We start from the raw sequence: 20,851 nt of genomic DNA, 5'->3' as shown, positions 1-20,851 counted from the left end.
AAGATAGTCGCTGTAGAAAAATTGGGGCTGTATATGGCCTCAATTGGCCTCCGAAGCTAGTTGAATAGAAGTGTCACACAGAATACTAATCTATATTTTATGGAAGTCTATTTTTCTTATTTTCAAGTGGATGCTAATTGGATGTCTTAGTTTTCAAGTGGGAGAGTTGTTGGGTGGTAGAGCATAATCCACCTAATTACTAAACTTGATCCACATGAACAACAATCTGAAAGATCCAGGCCCACGAAACCCTATGCGAGCACATGAGAAAAAGAGCCCCACGCATGTAGCCCAGCTTGTTTTCTTCCACCAGTCCACAATGGACCAACAAATGGGGTATAGTCCATCTCAAAGCAATAGACCTCTAGTGGTCTGTGACAAATTCACGAGGTCTACATAAAAAAACAGTATTCCGTGGGAAAGCCTTAGCAGGTGGTGCATTTGGCGGATGTGGGGGAGGGTGCGGGTCCAATTGAGATTCTATTAAGGCGCTGGGAAGAAGAGATTAACAAGGAATTTGAGACCTTTTCTTATCCGATTTCAACCTCTTTCTCTATGGATTTCATGCTATTTGAGGCCTTTAAAAGAACTTGTGGGCAGTGGGTTTCTGTATGACATGACAGAGAGTCCAGAGAGGTAACAAAGAGAGTCTGTGAGATTTTGAGGGATTTTCTTTGGAGATTTTCCTAGGATTTTTGAAAGCTATTGTAAGGGATCTTCTTCCAAGAGAGAAAAGAGGTGTCCACACAAGAGAGAGAAGAAAGATTTCTTCCAAAAGAGAAGAAGAGGTGATGTGCGAGAAGGATTTTTTTTTAGGAGGCACCACCTGTAGAGAGGGAGATGTTTTTTTCACTTATTTTTCTTCTCCTATTTTACTCCTGTAAATCCCCTACTGTTATACAAAGAAAAAACATATATTCTGTGCGGCTGTGGACATAGGAGCAAGAGACTCCGAACTACGTAAAATTTTATTTTTTTATTTTGTGCTTATGTATTTTTTTAATTTTTTTCTTTTCCTGTGACTACCATAATCTGCTGTGCATCGCTCCCTAATAATACTGAACATAAATATAGGTACCCATAAATAATTTCATAATTTTTATTTCAAATAAATCAAATACTTTAACAACAATATGTGTACAGCCAACAATTATTTCCATAATTTTTTTAAAAATATAAACAATTAATTTTATAAATTTACATAAATCATGAGGCATGCATAATGAAAATCTTAGAGATAAAGGTACTTACAACTCAACTTATAAATATAGAAATCTCTTGAATCGAATTAAAGCAACTTGATTATTATTTTAGAATCTTGAATCCTTGAGTTTATAGAACCCACTCTGAACCCTACAACCCAAAATCCATCTAGCTCAAGATTTATGATTCTAGATCTGCTAACTTTTTTAACATGACCAAGATTTAGGTGCATGTCCTTCAAGCCCAAATAAGCCTCTAGGGTGTGCATTTATCACCTGAACTAAAGAAAGGTAGTTCATAATTACCTTAGGTTGGAAATTTATCCCCAAAATCAGAGGTGCCTCCAAGATCAGATGTTCTAGTCACTCCTTGATTTGCAAGAATGACAAATCAAATTGAGAGATAGGAAGAAGAGAAAGGGAGAAAGTAAAAAAGAAAGAGATCCATGGGATGTTATTTGGTCTCAAAAGCAGGGGAGATTAGTCTCATCAATGGCTAGGCTAGCTCCATCTGTTAGCTGACTAAGGGCAAAGTTGGCCACCATGCCAACAAGACAATCTATAGCTAGCACGAGAAAAATAAGATTGGAGAAGGTCTCAAATTAGCTGAGAGAGGGGATGCTCTATCTTGGAGAAAAATCACTGAGTTGGGCTTGGGATTGATCATCAAATGAGCGGTAAGATCTGGTAAGTACGTCGGCTAGCAAGCCACCATAAGTCAACATAGAGACCCAAGGAGAGGAGAGGAGAAGGGGTTTATGGCAAGGTTATCTAAATTTGGCTAATAAGGGACTTGGGAGGATGAAACAGGGGATTTGATCACTAATTTCTCATCAAGATTGATGTCAAGAAACTTCAAGCTACTAGCTCCAAAGTATGAGGAGAGGATGGATAGGTGATGGATTGATGGTAGACCACGATGATGAGAAGAAAATCAAGATAGAGAGAGGATAGTGAAAAGAGAGAAGAAAAAGATCAGGAGCAAAGGAAGAAAACAGTGAGGGTTTCAGGTGTTACTATCGCCTTTACCAGCTACTCACATGCAGTGATTGACCTAAGATCTTTGCAAAGGTCATGCCATATCATTACAAGCACATGTGCTGGTCTCCCCATCCCAATTTGGCACAAATCATGATACTCACTAGGGGTTCAAAGTTCCCTAGCTGGCAAGTGTCATTGCTGGATTTACTTGGCCAACTTGATTAAATCAAGGCTAAGTCAGATTGAAGTCTGATGAGTCTGAGGGTTAGTTTGGAGGGATGCTCCTCAAAATATATTGACTATACGAAAGGAATGGCTAATAAAGTTTACCAATTTGTTGCAAATATAAGGTGATAGGTGTGAGTCATACGAGTCTGCAGGAGTAATTTAATGAAAAAACTAACGATTCAAAGTTTGGTCAGTCCGAAGAAGCTTTAATAGATCACTCGCACTCTTCATGGTAGTAATAATAACAATAGTGATAATTATCGTTATTAATTAATTTTTATCAATATCACATTGATCAGCAAGGCCCAACTATTGCTATCATGCTCACATCAATCGGCCCATAATCTCGAGTTTGCTCAAGAGTATGGCTCAGAGACACACATTATAAGTGAATCGATAACATGTGGATTCAGAGTATACACTGCAGCTCACTATACTTGATGCAATAATTGGGTCAAGCTAGTGTGTGGAAACATATTGATAGAGCTTGTGCAATTGGCGACCAGACCAGAATTTTTGCAGATTTTGGGTGTATCATTTTTCATGCATAGCTTCTGATCATTGTCTAATTCTTGTCAAAACTAATTTGGATGTTAGTTGTAAATTTCCTTTTTGATTTGAGAAATTTTGGATGTTTCATCCTCGGTTATAGGATGTCATTTGTAGTCATGTCTGGATGGTATATATGTATTGCGGGTTGGTAGAAAATTAGAGTTGACACAAAGGAGGCTAAGATTTTGGAATAAAAATGTGGTGTGTAACAACTTTAGGAAGTTGGAAGTGGTTGAATCTATGATTTCAGATATTCAGAAGGAGGATGGGATGAAAGTGGATTGCCACTGATGCAAATGAGAACTCAGTGTAATAGTCCATCATTATACCACTCTATTTGGAGACAAGAAGTCTTTTGGAGACAGAAGTGGTGGGTCACCTTAGATCATTTTTTTGTTCCCCACAAATCATAAGATTTTAAAGGCACTATATATGAAATCACGAGCAATATAGGATCAGCGAATGCTGTTTGAAGTGACACCCTCCTGCTTTTCTTTAGAATTCTCGATCACGTCGCTTCTTTTGTGGTTGTTCACGTCTAGAGTGAATAAGCAAGATAACTTACGTACGGCAGGCATACAGATGCATACATCTGAATGTTTTGCACTACTGAACTTCAAAAAGTACGTGAAACGTGATAGATGGATTGATCAAGTAATTGCCTATGATGTGATTAAAAGTATATAAATACCATAAATTGTCCATATGTTCAGCTCAAATGCAGACTTGTATATAGGAAACACCTCACTGGTCTCAATTGAAACTTTTATGGTGTCATGACACATCCAATGTCATTTGATGATAGAAGGATGGAAATCCCAGTTCGAGGCTTTCTTGCAACTATGGTCACCATCCTTAATCTTGGTTAACTGGGTCATACTGAATGATGTCGTGCCATTTTGTTTGTTACCTTCACGAACTCCGTGTTCTCGAGCATGCATCTTCCATTCACTGAAATCAGTTAGATCATGCAAATTATCAGCTCAAACGGCAAAACCCTGGTTCCTTATATAATTGAACCTAAATGATGAAGATATCTATAGGAAGCAATAGAAAAGAAATCAAATTCAAGCAATGAGTGCACAATCAGCCATGAAGAGTGCTTGCCTCTTGATCACGGTTCTGCTTGCTACTGTCATCACCAACACCACATCAATGACCATACATGAAGCAAGTAGCATCCCTGCAAGTTTAGGTAAGGGAGTAAGGAGCTTTCTTGGGAGCACTGGTGGCAATTGGAATTCAGTAGACATAGAAGGAGTGGGAGGTGGAAGTGCAGTTGATAGCTCCAAAATGAGAGCAAAGGTGGGAGATAAAGGAGGCAGGCATGTTGGGAATAGTTTGTCGAGCTGCGTAACTCGAGAATATTGCAGGAAGAACAAGGTGATTTGCACCAAGAAGTGCAGCAAGCAAGATGGCAATGCCATCGAGAAGAAGCATATCCCAGGGAAGTGCACTCTCACGTGCAAGAAGTGCATCCCAAACTGCTAAACATCTTAGACTCCCTTCTTTGATATGAAGCTGTTATGGACAAGCTCTCTAGTTTTTTTGTCGTCTCTTCTTTATGTTCTTTATGTTGAAGCCCTCTTTTCTATAGTCTTATTATGGTTCAATGAAATAAAAGATAATTCCTCAACTGATCAGGAATTTTCTATTTTATACTGGCTTCCATGATGAGAATTATAGGGTTTTAGGATGCGCTATTAACATGAAACCTACAACAGATAACGTCTCTAATCTTCATGAATGTAGATTTGGCAATAGGTCTCCAATATAATTATGAAACAGACTTTATACTCCAAACCTTTTTTTTTCCATTTGCTGAATGAAAGTGATTAGGGTTGGCCTGACCTCTCTTTCAAACAGTAAAAGGTGAGAAAAACTTGAATGCCACCAATGTGGGTTATCAAATCAAAAGGAGTCTTTGAGGAAAAGGCCCAACAATCATCACCAATCAATGCTGCATTTGTTGAGAGGTCCAAAAGATTCAAATTCATCTTTCTGATGAACCTGACTAATTGAATTATTAATGCAAAGATAACAACTGATCATCAATATGTGCACATGCAATTTAATCATACTCGAGCGCTAGCAGATGAAGCATGGACTCGAACATCTTTTGATATGCACGAAAAGATTTTTTCTATTCACAAACTATTAATGGAACCTCCACTTATCTATGTATCGATGGAGATTACCAAGAATGGGATATATACCCATGCAAACACTCGCTGAAGTTGTATCATCTAAAAATATTGTGTAGGGGAAACCACTCATGGAGGTGACCTCTATCGAAGACAGGTTCCAGCATGCTCGCTTAGCATCAATCAGATTACACTTCAGTCGTATTATTATTGCATCTCTCCTTCCAAAGCTGCATGACCCCTAGCTTCACAAGTTTGATCTAGGACTTTAGGTAAGAGAATATTAGTTTGATTTTTGTATGGATCACTGGATGTATCGAACGTATAATAATTGAACAGCTTTATTACCAGTTGCTGATAGACTCTTTTGGCAAACACATCTTCCTATCTCTTATTATTTAGTAATTTGATTTATATCACCAGACCTTGCATTCCCTCCAGGAAATTATCCTAGGGAGTATGAGCCATGTCACAAGCCCAGCCCAAATAGTAGGCTTGGGGTGTGACAAGTACAAAAAGCTACTCTCATAAAGAAATATATATTTAAGCTTTAGGATCAACAAGAAAAGAAAACAATACTGGATTGTGAGAGGTGTCAGACAAGGAAGAGAAATGGCATTAATTATGAGAAGACAAACAAATCACAGGTTCCTTCCGATTAACTTCTAATCTCATTTGCTTTTAAAGGGTGACTAACTGAAGGATCTTTAAGCCGAATTTACATTTTTACAGGGGTCAGCGTATGCATATAGCCATTTTTCAAAAGTCCATATGCAAGTACAACGGATCAAACAGAACTACAGGAAAAAAAAAAAAAAAAAAGTTCAGGAGCTACCCTTCGGTACCTACTTTTTTGTCCAATTTCTATGCTTCGGTAGACCTAAAAGCCAGTCGTGTAGGTGGATCTGTCATCTTAAATATTATAATTGACAACCAACGTCTTATTAGTTCTCACGGAAGCGTTCAACTTTGGCGAACATGACGCAACCTTGCAAAAAATCTTGCCTGCAAGGAACCTCCGAAGAATCTTTGCTGGATAAAATCTTTGTTGTCTATCGATGATATACTGATACAACTATCACCATCCGGCAAAAGACCAAACATCTAGAATTACCACATGCAGTTCCTTCTTAGTTTATACGTTTTGGTGCATTTATTTAGTCCAACGAATTTGGCATCAAGGAGTCAATTACATGCTTGCTGGCTAAGAAATGAGAGGTTGGGGATGACATCATTATCCGGTTAACGCCAACACGCATGCTATTATGTTCGTGGCTGATTTCCATTTGATTTGCCTTTCGGCTGTCACCGTGCTTCTGGAAGAGAGAGTTGGGGGTTGAGGCGTTTAATACGGACGGAGGAACAGACCCAAGTACTGCTACCGCATTTAATTCAACTCGACTAAGGTAGTTGGGGCTTCGTGAAGCCCTACATGCATGTATTTTTTAAAATATATATATATATACACGCGTACGTATGGATTTTCCTCATTGGTGGCAGCTTTATATCTACGGATCAGATGGGATATATAATGTATGCATACACTGACACATATGTGTACGTATATGTATGGTTGTAGATATGTAGGTATATATGTTTGTATCTATATATGTATTTTTGGTGGCAATATATGATTCAAACTTTGAAGTAAGAGATACTGTGACATATTCAGTAGGAGGCAAGAACTGTGTTACAGGCTATAATTCTATTATTTTTGTGGCTCAGTAATGCTCCACATACCACTCATGCCACATGGCATGAGAGAATTGGAGCTATTCACAGGATCATTGCAATGTGGTAGGGTTTTGGCATAACACCAAGTACCTCGTGGTGTTACCGAGTTTGGGCTGAAGCATCTCTCCAGCCATATAAATGGATACTTAGCGAGAGTTGTTACTTAAACATAGTTTGAAGAGCCGCTACATAACTTGGATTATGGCCTCAAATTCATTTTGTCTCGGGTCATTTTATTGGATATCTTTTATTGGAATTTTAGCGCCATTCTAAAAAGATGATTATTATTTTATTTTGTCAAAAGTTGATTAAACAGGATGTTCATTTTAACATTTTTTATTATTTGTCATTACAGCCTTATGATTATGACTAGCCATCAAGTTTACACTGAATTGGCCAGGCTAGAAGAAAAACTTCTTATTGTGGTACCCTTTTGTATGATGAAAGATATGCTACACATAAATCCATGGCAAAACTCAGCATTGGTAGGTTAGTTGAGGTGAGCACTAGATGGGCCTTAATGGCACATTTAAGAGAGTTGAATACGTTCCTTGCAAGTTGAAGTGCATGAAACACAGATGGAGACTAAGCGTGATTGATAGAAACAGATTTAATGGCCACAAATAATTGGAGCACCTGTCAATAAAAGCCAATCTCTTGGAGCAATTCCGGGCAACTAAATTAAACAAGAAAACCTACAGACCTTCAACATCCCTTTTGTGGTAGTCAAATGCCATCCTAATTAAGAGAGTTTGCATTTTCCACGGTGCGTATTTTATTTGCACCACAAAGGGCTGTTCATGCATGGATAGGTGCCACGTTATGCATCTTAGAAATGGATGACTGCCACTTATTAATTAATTTGGGACCCAATTGACACTTCATACTCTCAGGATGAGTGATACTTGATCGTTTTCGAGATGTACGGTGTGATGACTATCCACGCATGCCTAGTTAATTACAGAAGCACAAAGCAAGCCACCAATTTTTGGGTACAAAGGAACTGGACTATATAAATGAACCTATAAGTGAAAGCGTAGTGTTTTTTGAGAGAAAAGAACGGAAGAGTATATTGTTATGGAGCTAGACTAGTTTATATTCACCAATGGTTTTAAATCCAATTCTTTTTTTTTTTTGTGCTTCTGATATAAGCAGAGTCATAATAAAAGCTCTAAATTTAGAGTGGAATAGAAAATTTTATTTACTACTACATATTGCTATAGAAAAAATAGGTATTTCCGTGCTCTTTAATTTCATATACCGATGCTTATTAGCATCTCAAAATCATGCCCCGACACTATAGCAAGTATCGAAGAAGCATCATTGTTGCAAGTATGGAAAAAAATTAACACAAAAATTATGCTTTTGGGTTACATTAATTTTTTGGGGTAATGACGCTTTTTAAAATCATACTGCACCTGGATGTGATCTCTTCAACTTTTCAAATTTTTTTAACACATTATTTTTATCAAAAAAGTACGTAGAATTAGACACAATGACCTGAAAAATAAAAGGGGGAGGAAAACAATAAAGGCATACAACTTAAAAAAAAAAAGGAAAAAGAAAAAAATATTTTGTGGTCCATCTGGAGGGAGCATGGGTAATAAACTCTCTTTTTTTCTTCCTTTTGGTGAAGTAGCTAAATTAAACAATTTTAGCATAAATATATCATAGGAATTAAAAAATAAAATATTAAAAAATTGAGTTGGAAGATCTACTGTAGAGTCCCATAAAACGATCCCAACATAATTGGCCATAGAAGCCACCATCCAATAATAGAACTCTTAATAAACTACTTATCTCCTGTATGTCCATAAAATCCAGTCGGTAATCCAGGGTATGCTAAGAGGTGCACAAAATAGTACTCTATGCAAAAAACTTCAGATATGGTCCTCTTCAAAATGAGGCATTGATAAATCCGGTGCGTTCTTGCTCCGGATTGCTATTGGAAGATGTATTCTCGGTGACAACTATTAGTTGAACATGTTTCTGCATTCTATTCCTAATAAATTCTCAAGCTGCTAAGGGTCTATTTGGTTGGGGTGTTTCAGATTATGGGGTATTTCAATGATTTCTGGAATCATTCATTTGAAAAAATATTTATGGAAAAAAATAATTTTTTACTATATTTCGTTGGTGGAAAAATTATTCTGAAAAATGACACTGGAAAAAGATTGCTACGTTTTATTGGAGGTAACCTATATCGGAATATAGCAAAATTTATAAATATATCTTTCAATATAAAATATTTTTTAATATCAAGACAGTATTATCATCTTCATCTGTTTTAATGTAATGACTATGATCACATAGTCCTTTACATAATATCATCCCCATCTTAATTTTTTTGTAAAAGCTTTTTATTGAATGAATTTGGAAAGATACCAAGACAAATTTATTGATTACATATGCAGCTTTATAGGAGTTATTTTTGTCCAATATAGATTACAACAATTGAAAATTTATCAAATACTAACCTCTCTATAGTATTTGTTTTACCTTCTCTTTTCAAAAAATAAACGAGGCCCATCAATTTTTTTTCATCTCTCTCTTCTATTTTTCATACTAAATATGATAATCTAACATAGAATTTATTTTTTTATATCGGATTATCCCCAACCAAATGGATCTTAAATATAATCAAGCTCAAAATCCAAAACATAGTCACCATCAAATAGCACAAAGGTTGAAAGGGGAGGACAATTTGGGAAAAGAGATTGCCATCTGGCATCAATTTTATTTTTTTTATTTTTTTAAAAAAATATTTTTTACTTTTGAAATATAATATATTTGGTATATTTAAATATTTTTAGGAATATAAACTTGATGATGTTGGTCAAGTATTGTGGTGGGAGAAATAATAAAGGTGTTAGTAATACTATAGTGGCAACAGCAGCAGTGATTTATGTGCTAGTAATATAGTGATATTAGAATGATTGTGGCAACAATAATAGGCACCAAATATGCATTGGTGGCGGCATGATGGTTGTAGTGTTGTGGAAGAGACATCGCAAAGATTGTGATACCAGTGCTATGGCGAAGGTGATAGAGATGGCGATGATGTAATTATAGAGGCGCAGCAGTAGCGGTGATGACAATAATAATAGTGGTGATGATGGTGGAAACTATGGTGGTAGCAGTAATAACAATAGTAGCAATATAGATGATGAAAATGATAGTGACAACTATAGCAACTATAATGAAGATACAACAATAATGATAGTGGCAATGGTAATGAAGATGTTAGTGGGTTGGAAAAAATAAAAAAATATTTTATAAAAATTATAAATATTAATTTATTTGCCCCAGTTTCTATGATTTGTCTTTAAAAAAATAAATAATAAAAATGATGCCAAGCAAGCCCCACAACTATAATTTTTGTTTTTTATCCTTCCAGACTCGCTCCTCTTTCCGACTCTTTTCTATTCAGGAAAAGAAGTAAGGCAAACTTCCCCTGCATGGATCCACTCTTGGGTTGCATTTTTCTCAATATCTACTGAACTGGATGCCTCATCCAAAAATAAAAGAAAAGAAGAAATGCTGAATCCCATTTGCTGAACTTAGCTTAGTTTGGACCAATTTCACCACATCAACTACTTTCACCTAATCAAGATTGATATCATATGTGACTTCTTGAGAAAATATAGTCGAAGTGCTACATTTCCAAGTCAAAATTGAATGTCTTCAACATGTATTGTGTTTGAAAGTTTTAAATTCGAAAATCATGATTTTATTGGTTATTAACCAAAAAATAGAAATAAAAAGATTTAAAGGCAAAACTAAGAGAAAACATGATTTTGGATGTCTATATTTAAACCATAAAGTTTTAAGTTCAAGATATTAGAATGTTCTTCAAATTTCATAACACGATAAAATTATGAGTATTTTAAAAAGACACAAAAAATGCACCCTAAGAATAGGAGGGTCACCAAGGAGTTAGGTCAAACATCAAAGCAAAGTTGATGAGTATACATGAAAATTCCTTTGCAAAATCATCAATTATACAATTTCAAAGGTGCTATATGTACATGTATATATAAGCACATGCACATACACACTTACATACATCTACATAAATAGCTCTTCATTATACAAATCGAATATCAAAACTCAGTGATTATAAAAGAGTAATGGAGTTACTCTATACCTAAAATGTCATCTTGTAATATTGCTGGTCAAAAAATTTAATAGGGTTATATACATATACATACATACATCCACACATAACATATGTACATATATAGATACACACACATATATATAGGCTTAATTACTAAAAAAGTTCTGTATTTAAGTCCTTTTCCAATTTTAGCATATTGTTCCATTTTGCAATTGGGTACGGTACTTATGAAGTGTTGCAATATTAGCCTACCTAATGTCCAATTTTTCATTAATGTACCACCATAAAAATTATGTGGAAATATGTTGGAAAAGATGTAGAAAATAAAAGATTTTTGCATATAATCAAAGAGAAGGGGAAGAGAGAGACCCATCAAATGGAAGAATTATGTATAGACTTAGGCCTGTTTGGCTAAGCTTTTAAAGTGCTAGAAAGCATTTTTGGCTCTCAAAAATACTTTGATGTGATATAGTGATGTTTGGTAAAAATATAAGAAGCTATTTTGGTTTTGCCAGAAAGTGAAAAGGTCTACTTGGAGAAAGTTGTTTTTGAATTTTTTCCCAAAATACTTTCTGGCTAATATCGGAAGTGTTTTGCTTTCTCCAAAATACTTTATCAATATGGTTATCAAATAGTAAATAGTATTTTTAAAAATTTACTTCTCAAAAATTCTACTTTCAAAAGTTTCAAAAACTCTACTGCCAACAGCAATCCTAAATAGGACCTTAGTCTCTAATAAATGCTATAAACCAATCAATGAAAAAAATACCATAGTGGTTATGCCATTTTTTTATTTGCTTAGTCTATAGTATTTATCTTGTATTTGGTTGAATTATGAGAGGAAGGATGATGGGTTTAGAAGGATGAATGATATTCATCCATAGTTTGGTTCAAAAAAAATTTAAAAAAATGGATGAGAAGGAAAGATTGTCCATCCATCCTGGTCCACTAATTTGTATCCTTCCAAATTAAAAGGATGCAAAAAAGATGGATGAAGAATATGAGGGATGGGTTTGTATATTAACATATTATCCCCTATTAATTGTTTGACAAAATTATAATACTCTTCACTTTGCATTCATTTTAATATACATTATTATTTTATTTATACTATTAATCATATTAAACTTTATTACTAATTATTTTAATTTTTTGATATATAATTTTTATAATTATAAGTAAATATTACAATTATCTTGTATTTTTCTATTTATATTTATATTTAGTTAACTATTTATATAAAATTAATTAACTATTTAAATTAAATTATAAATTAATTATTTATTTATATAATTATTATATGTAAATAAATTAATTTAAATATAATTAATTTATAAAATCATTTTAGATTAAATTAAATTAAAATAATATTTATATGATTTTTATATAATCATAAATTATAAGGATTGTAAGTTATGTATTGCTCTAACTTTTTAGTATAAATTAGTGTTATAAATTGATAACAATAATTTTTTTGTTAAGGAGATGTTTAGCAAAAATGTCATATGTTATTATTGATTCTCTCTTTCATTATCTTATATCAGATGGAAGAATCATTTCTATCCATTCTTTTATATTTTATTAAGTAAATGAAAGAATGGATAAAAAATACATCCATTTTCTCCCTCATCCATCCTTCCTCCTCTGTCCATCCTTTCTCCAATTCAATTTTTATACCAAACAAAGGGTTATTATAGACCAAGTCTACCTAATAATTTCTTCATCAAGCAAGGAGCGACGGGATAGAAAAACTGTCAACTGTCTCCATGATAATTGGTTGCTTCATGACCAAAGCTGGAGCACTTGCTGCCTCTTCAGCCACCCCTTCATCTGCGGTTGTCCCACCAATGCGAGACTACCTCTATGTCCATCATCTCAACCTAGCTCTCTAGTGAGGTGATGGATTGAACAATGCCATCACATCATCCTTCCTCTCTTTTGGGCTCCCATCCACCATGTCTCCCAATGCCTCCATGGCACTTGGTTCATTCACGATCATTTTTTTGTATTCATGCATAGCTAATAGATTGAACAACGTAGCTGCTACATTCTCTCTCACTCCATAATTCACCCTCATCTCAAAACATAAAAAATCAACCTCAAGCACCCATTCTTCATCATGCCCATGCACCCATGCGGTGATGCTCAACCTCATCGATGCCCTTCATGAACTCAACCGCACCTCTAGAATAGCTATGGTGTGCGTCATAAGGTGGTCAAGGGGTGGCACTTCCTGATCCAACCAACATATGCAAGAGTTAACCACCATCTTCTCCACTAGTACCATCATGTCTCGAAGGAGGACAGCAACTCTCTTTACCTAACAATTTCGGTTACAACATGCTAGTGCCAGCCAGAGGCCACCTGATGAATCAGTTCATGGTGGATGGTTCTTCATAAGGGATGCACCACTAGAGAGGCCCATAAAGGCTATGGCTGGTTGGAGATGTGGCAGCACAAGTTTTAATAATTCTCGATTTACAAACTATTAAATATCCCTCTCGAGCATGCTCGGCTTTCACTAGGAATGCAAATGGGTCAGGTCAAACTAGGTCATGATGACCCCAATCTATCTGATTCCTTAATCGGATCTAATATTGATATAGACCCAACCCAATAGCAAATCGAATTGGGTAAATCGGGTCCACAGCCTATAGGTCGGATTTACGTATAATCTAACTCAATCGAAAAAATTCATATCTACAACAAGTCCAAGTCAAACATAGCAAACTATATTTTAATTACTACATAACCAACTATTATTTAACCACACAAAATACATAATAAAAAATATTACTCTCAAAATAAATTAAGATATAAAAATAATTTTAAATCTATTTTTAATCAAAGATATTGCTCATAGATATTGCTCATACAAGTTTTAAATCACAACTTAAAGGCCAGATAGGTTTAGATCCTAATAGTATATTGAGTTTAGATTGAATCAATCAGGTCCGAATTTAGTAAACCCATATCTGACCCAAAAAATGAATCAGTCCAAACTCAACCTAGCCCTATGGATTCTTTAAAAAGGGTTGGTCAGATCTAAGTGGGTCAGCCAAGTTGGGCAACGAGTCAACTTGACCCACTTGCAGCCTTACTCTCCAATTGAAGTTGGACCACTAGTAGAGTATGCTTTATGGACAATGGCTCAACACCTCTACCAGCATTACCAATAAGGATGGCAATAGATGAATATGAGTCGGGTGACCAATACCCATACCTACTCCACCATAAAAAAAATCCAACCCATACCCACCCCATATCCATCTGGGATCATATCAGATTGGATCGGATGGGTAAAATTAAGGGTGCAGATTAGATTGGGTCACGTAAGGATACCCACCTTGTCTTAGATCAGATCAGGTGGGATCCGATCTAGTCGATCGGGTCTCACGAGAATCTCCAAACCTATAAACTTCATACTTCTACAAGACTAAGCTCTCAAAACCTAAAGGGACCAAATCACACTATTCTTCCTCAAGTGCTCCCATCTAATTTCCTAGGTGCTCTCCTTTCCCATAGAATCATAAATCTCAAAAAAAGAGAATAAAATGAAAGAAAAAGAAGCAAAAAGAAACAAATAATCAAGTTATGTGAGAAAAGGTCTTACCTTTAATTTTTTCATCTTTCATTTGTTTTCCCCCAACTCTTCCTCTGTGTTTTCCATCCTGGGATCTTGATCAGGTGGGAGGGTTGGAGTGGCCTAATAGGAAATGGCTAGCATTTCCCCCCATCCCATCCCATTTTTTTTTGTTTTCTTCCATCCTCAATGTTAGATGTATGCCCTGTAAGCCCGATTGATTGACACATATATACTTTCTAGAATATAATTTTATAATTAAAATTTTAAAATAAATAAAATTTAGATTATTTTTCCATTCATATGATGATACATATTCTCAAGAGTTGAAAATTTGAGGTACGTGTCATTAGTAGTTAATTTTTAAATACTCTCGATCAATAGATCATCATGAGATGGTAATGATCCGAATAGATTGATGCACAGATCGTTTTCTTCTTGGTAGATGAGTCTCAGGTCGATAATGTGGAAAATTGGACAGAGTGCAAGTACTTGATAGAGATCAACGTGACCAACAGAGAAGTCACTAGATGGCTATCCACTCGTTGTGACTTGCTCAAATTTGCAATAGTGTAGATAGTTCTTTGACCTATGGTGTTCAATTGTTACAGTGGGTTGCTGTAGTTTGACTACACCAACACTTGGTTACCTAGCCATTCAAATCTTGAGGTGTTGTTGGCTATAGTGATCTATTGTAGGAATAGAATGTGCATCAAATGGAATCTATCATTTCTGATAGAAAAGAAGAGGTCCTATATAGTTCATGAGATTGAGTCCTAAAATCCATGACCATGGTAAGTAAATGCTAGAAAGAGTTTTTATAAAATTTTATATGGACTTGAATCGATTGAATCTGATATATAACAGACGAATAGATTGATAAGTTATCCTTGACCTACATCTTATCGAAACTCACGATAGAAGAATCGAACTATACGATAGCGCATCTAAGGTTTAATATTTATTCTATTGGTTATCACTACAAACTGCTAGATATCACTGATGGATCGTGAGATTATCGAGCATCATCTTAATAATCGATGATCCTTGATGGTAGAGTTGAATCGTTCCAATCCATCAAAAAAATTTTATAATATTATGATGGAGATCACATATATCTCACTACCAGAAAAAATAGAACTATGGATCACATAAAAAAAGATCTTTATCCGATCAGATGGTTGATTAGCGATTATGAATCACTATTGGTTTAATCGTCGATATGATTGATGATTAATCCAGTGTAAGAGTTACAATAAAGTAATTTACTAAGAGTTATGAGTTGTAGATGATTAATTAGTAATTAGATTACTAATTGATTAATTTGATTGAGCAACAGGCTAAAATTAAGTCTAATTAAATTGAATGCAATTTAACTTCATTTGAATTTGATTAGATCAAGCCTAATTGAGTTATGAGATCACTCAATCACAAAAAAATTAATTTTAATTTGATTAGGACTTGAATTAATTAATTTTCTAATTAGATTAGGATTTAATAGGTTCCTAGTTAGACTAGAATTTTACTCTATTGGGTTCAACCTAATCCTAAGTGGTTAGGATTAAAATTAAGAACCAAGAGAGTTCCAATTTGACTGGAACTCTCCTTCTCCCTTAAGCACCACCCCATGTGCATGCCTAACTTTTCTCCATGCTGCCCTTCTCTTGTTTTTGCATGAATTCATGTTAAAATTAATAGGAGTCCATGCCTAGCCCTTTCTCATGCCTTACCTTCTCTTGGATAAAATAAGGAAAGTTCAAATTTGATTTAAACTTCCTTATTAAGATGAGGTTTGACCTCATCCAATTTTTGGATGCCAAACTATAAAAAGGCTTTCCTTTTATGCATTGAGAGGTGATTCTTAACCATAAGAAATAGATTTTGAGCATGAGATATCTGGTGTGGGGTGTGAGTTCCTTGAGGAGGGCATGGGGCTTCTTATAGGCATGAAAAATAGAGGAGAGGTGTCTCCTCTTGGGCGTGAGATCCCTAGGATTTTCTAGGTTTCTTTCTATTGTATAGTGGAATTTTGGAAAGAGAGAAAAGGAAAGAGAAAGGATTCTCTAAATTTTAATCTTCTCTTTATCTTCCTTCTGCTCCTCTTTAAGATCTGAGAGAGTAGTTTAAGAGATCTAAAGAAGAAATCAGGATCAACCATCAAAGAAGTGATTTCTGTAAGAAACTAGCACCCTATAAAATCAGAAGCTCTGATCGGATTGAAAATTTTGTGTGATATCTTAGAGATCATATGCATGTTGGCTCTGCAGAATCTCATTGGATTAGCATGATCATCAGTAGTGAAGATCATCGACCCACGTATAGATATGGAGATCTGATCTTCGAATTTCTATTTTATTTAAATCTGATTTTTTTTTAGCATCTTAAAAGCATGTGATCGATCCCATATAGATTAAATCTACTTCATGCACATTAAATAGATTAAAAGTATTAATCTAGATCAACTTTTATTCACTATATTCATGATTTTTAAAATTAAAAATCTGCATGTTCTGATTTCTGTATGTATGTTCTCGAATGTGCGACATCCTTCACTCAAGAGTCTTGATTGGGTAGGAGACTTGGAGTGGCCGAATTAGAAATGGCTAGGGTCCCCCTTCCTTTGGTTTTTCCATCATCAAGAACCTTGATCGGTGGGAGGCTTGGAGTGGTGAATAGGGAAGCTTAGAAGATGGCTAGGGTTTATTTATAAGAGTTTAAATGTGGTGTGTGTGTGTATCAAGTTGGTTCGAAATGGGCATATTATTATTCATATATGATCCGAACTTGTTTTGAGTACTTTTTCAGAAGCTATACCTGTCCTAGATTTTAATCAAACCGATTGGGTACCCAATAAATTGGATGAAATTGCAATCCCTAACTGCAGTGGTGTAGCTGGCATTCATCGTAGAGCACCATGAGTGAACAGTGGCATTGATCTGGTGAATTATTAGAGTAGATGGATAAACAAAGCAATTGTAGGAATCACATATAAATACATGTAGTGGCACTGGCATGGGCAATGGGGGTTATTCTTTTACTATGAGGAAAGGAATGGGGATGGCTTGCTAGTTTCTTCGATGGCCATGTATTATCAATCGAGCCCTACCACCTCCTCCTCCATGAAGAGGCCATTGGTTCATTGGAAGCTGCATGGAGCAGCATCACCACCAACCCCACCAATAGTGATACTAGGATGTTGGGCATGGCATTGGTAAGATGCAACACCACAACGGTGATGATGCCAAGCATAATCAAGATCATACCATCTTTGAACATATAGCTGAGGATGACAGTTGCTTTTTGCAGAGATGATGAGGGAGACAAGATGCTAAAGAAGCTAGAAAGATGATGAGGGAGACAACATGCTAGAAGAGACTAAGGAAGATGATGAGGAGGACAAAGATACATAGTTCATGGTGAAGTAGCCCAAATCAGTTTGCATCTGGAGGTAGCTTTCCCAAGGCTCAACAGCAGGTTGAAGGTATGGATGCATGCCAACTCTTATCTCTGGCTTGCTTCTCTCTCCGTCTGATAGCTCTCCATTTGGTAGGTCTCCCTTTCTGTCTCTAGCTATTATTTTTTATATTATTTTTAAAAAAAAATTCACATCATTTTCACAGGGCATGTTAATAGCAAAATTGGATATTGGTTAATAACAAGCTAGCATCATAACATTTTATAAAATATCCATATCCAATTGCAAAAATTGAACAATATGCTAAATTGAAAAAGATGCTTAACTACAAAATTAAAATAAATAAAAATATAAAAAACAAATATACATATGATGTTCAAACTATCTTAGTGTAACTTTTATCGAGATACACTTTTTTGAATTGAAAGATAAGAGTCACATATTGATGATCCGAGCCAAAGTATATGATCTATTACTTCTAAACTACTTACACACTAAAAAATTATTTATTTGAAAATCCAACCTATGTATCAAGTAGTCAAAAATCAACCACTTAATGTATATTTTAAGAGTCCCTAAATCATATGATTTTTTCTTATATATAAGTAGTTTAAATTCAATAGATCACATTCAATGGTTCAAGTTCTTGACATGGATCCTCATTGTCAAACTCAAGAAAAAAGGGGTAACTTTTATTAACACTATAAAATTTACATAAGGTGGGTGGATATGCTTGCATGTATTGTATGCATGCATACCTGTATGTATAATATCGATGGAAGCTAGTGGTATAAAATATTAATCATTTTGCCATTGGCCGGAGACAAAGAAGGGAGGTATGTCTATTGATGATATAGACAACTTGAAGACTAACCAAAATAGAAACAACTCAATTAATATATATGTAGCTACTAGGGTATGTAAATATAGCTACACAGTATATATGAGGACCACACAATATATAACAATTTAATTTGCTACCAGAGTATGTTTAGTATTGTTTTAAAAATATTTTGTGACTTTTAAAGTGAAAAATAAAATAAAATATAACTATTTGATAATATTATTTGAAAAAATACTTCTATAAAAAAAAAAATAAAAATATGATTGAGAAGATGCTAGAAGATCTAGATTTTCGCTTCTTCTTTTCGCCAGGATCTACAATATCTACCCCTCAAAGTTCCCCGTATAAGTTGTGACCCAAGGACAAAGACCGAGGCTGATAGAAGCCTACGTGTAATACTTTCTACTTTCTCAAATAATACATTTGCGGCTACCTGCACCCACTTTTGTAGAAACTCACCCACTTTTTTAGAAACCCAAATTACACTCTCTCTCTTTCTTCGACCGCATCACATTGTTTTGGATTCATTTTTTGTTGAGATTGTGCCAGCTAACGTGTCAAAGAAAAGCTCCCTCGTGAGCACGGGCAATGCTACAATAACTCAAAACAGTTGGTCAAAGGGGGAAAAAACAAAAAAAAAAAAAAAAAAGGCATTCAGGCGCCTTGCACCAATCAAGCAGTTTGCTGCATTTAGTGGCAGAGTAAATGCTGCAAATAAGATACTACCAAAAACAAAATGCTGCGAATAAGATGGGAGCAATGCTATACACCATGTCAGCAAAGTCACTTCTTTTAGTAATTTTTCTGACTTATTTAAAATTTTCCCAACAGAATGTTTGGTTGGGATAATCTGGCATAAAAAATAATTTTCATATTAGATCACCATATTTGATAAAAAATCTAGATGAAAAATATGTCAAACAAATGATAGATTCATATTTATTTTTCTTGAAAGAGAAAATAAAATAAATACCACTAGGAGGTATTCGCTTCTTCATACTGGATTGTCGAATGGAGATAATCTAAAATCATTATTTTTTAACAAAAATATCCTTACTTATATAATATTAATATAATAACAATTATATATTAAATTAATTTTAATTATATGATTATATTAATATATAATAAATATATTAATTATTAATATTTATAAGTAATAATATATTAGTACATTTATCAATAAATATTAATTTTTAGTAAATAGTTAATAAATATTTATTAATTATGAATAAATCTAGCATAGATTTAGTAATAACTAATATATTTTTTTATACCATAGCATACTAAAATTTATTTATAATAAAAATATATTTTTAAATTTATTTATAATTAATTTCAAAATATTTATTAACTTATATAAATATACTTCAATGTTTGAAAGAGAAAATATTGACAACATTTGTACAAGTGGTCATAAATGGCCATCAAATGGATTGAAAGAAAACTTATTACTTAAATTATTTTTTGAAGAGTATTGCTGGCAATTGGATAAATATTTTCATATAAAATTATTTCGAACAGGACATAGTAGTCCTTTTTCAATGTTTTTTTTTAAAATAAATTTTAGCAACCAAATATGAAAAAAATTATTTTTTTTTATACTCATATTTCTAGATATATGATTTTCAAAAATCATCAAATTATTTTTAATATGATATACTCTAACCAAACGAGCCTTATGATTAATTGGTGTCCTACATTTAAAAGAGCGAGTCTAAGTGACTGACTTTTTGAGTGGCTCTTTTGTGTTACTTAAACATTTGTTTAAAACAAATTGATGTCTGACATCAGCAAGTGCTGGCAAAGAATTGAAGTATCAAGCATAATTATATATGGTATAGGTTCTAACCTTAGTGAAAGATATTGTTTAAGGCCAAAGAATGAACCACATATTTCTGGTACCGGATCTTAATGAGGTGGGTTGTGAGTTGTAACTTAGGTATATATTTAAAGACGGTGTAGTTGCGAAGTAGTCCGTTGGTCAAGTCTGCAGAGGCGTTCAGTTGTGGTTCAGACACAGACTATCTCATAAGATAAATGTCATA

This window comes from Elaeis guineensis, chromosome 4, assembly GCF_000442705.2.
Source record: "Elaeis guineensis isolate ETL-2024a chromosome 4, EG11, whole genome shotgun sequence".
Taxonomy (NCBI): Eukaryota; Viridiplantae; Streptophyta; class Magnoliopsida; order Arecales; family Arecaceae; genus Elaeis; species Elaeis guineensis.
This window is presented reverse-complemented; position numbering follows the sequence as displayed.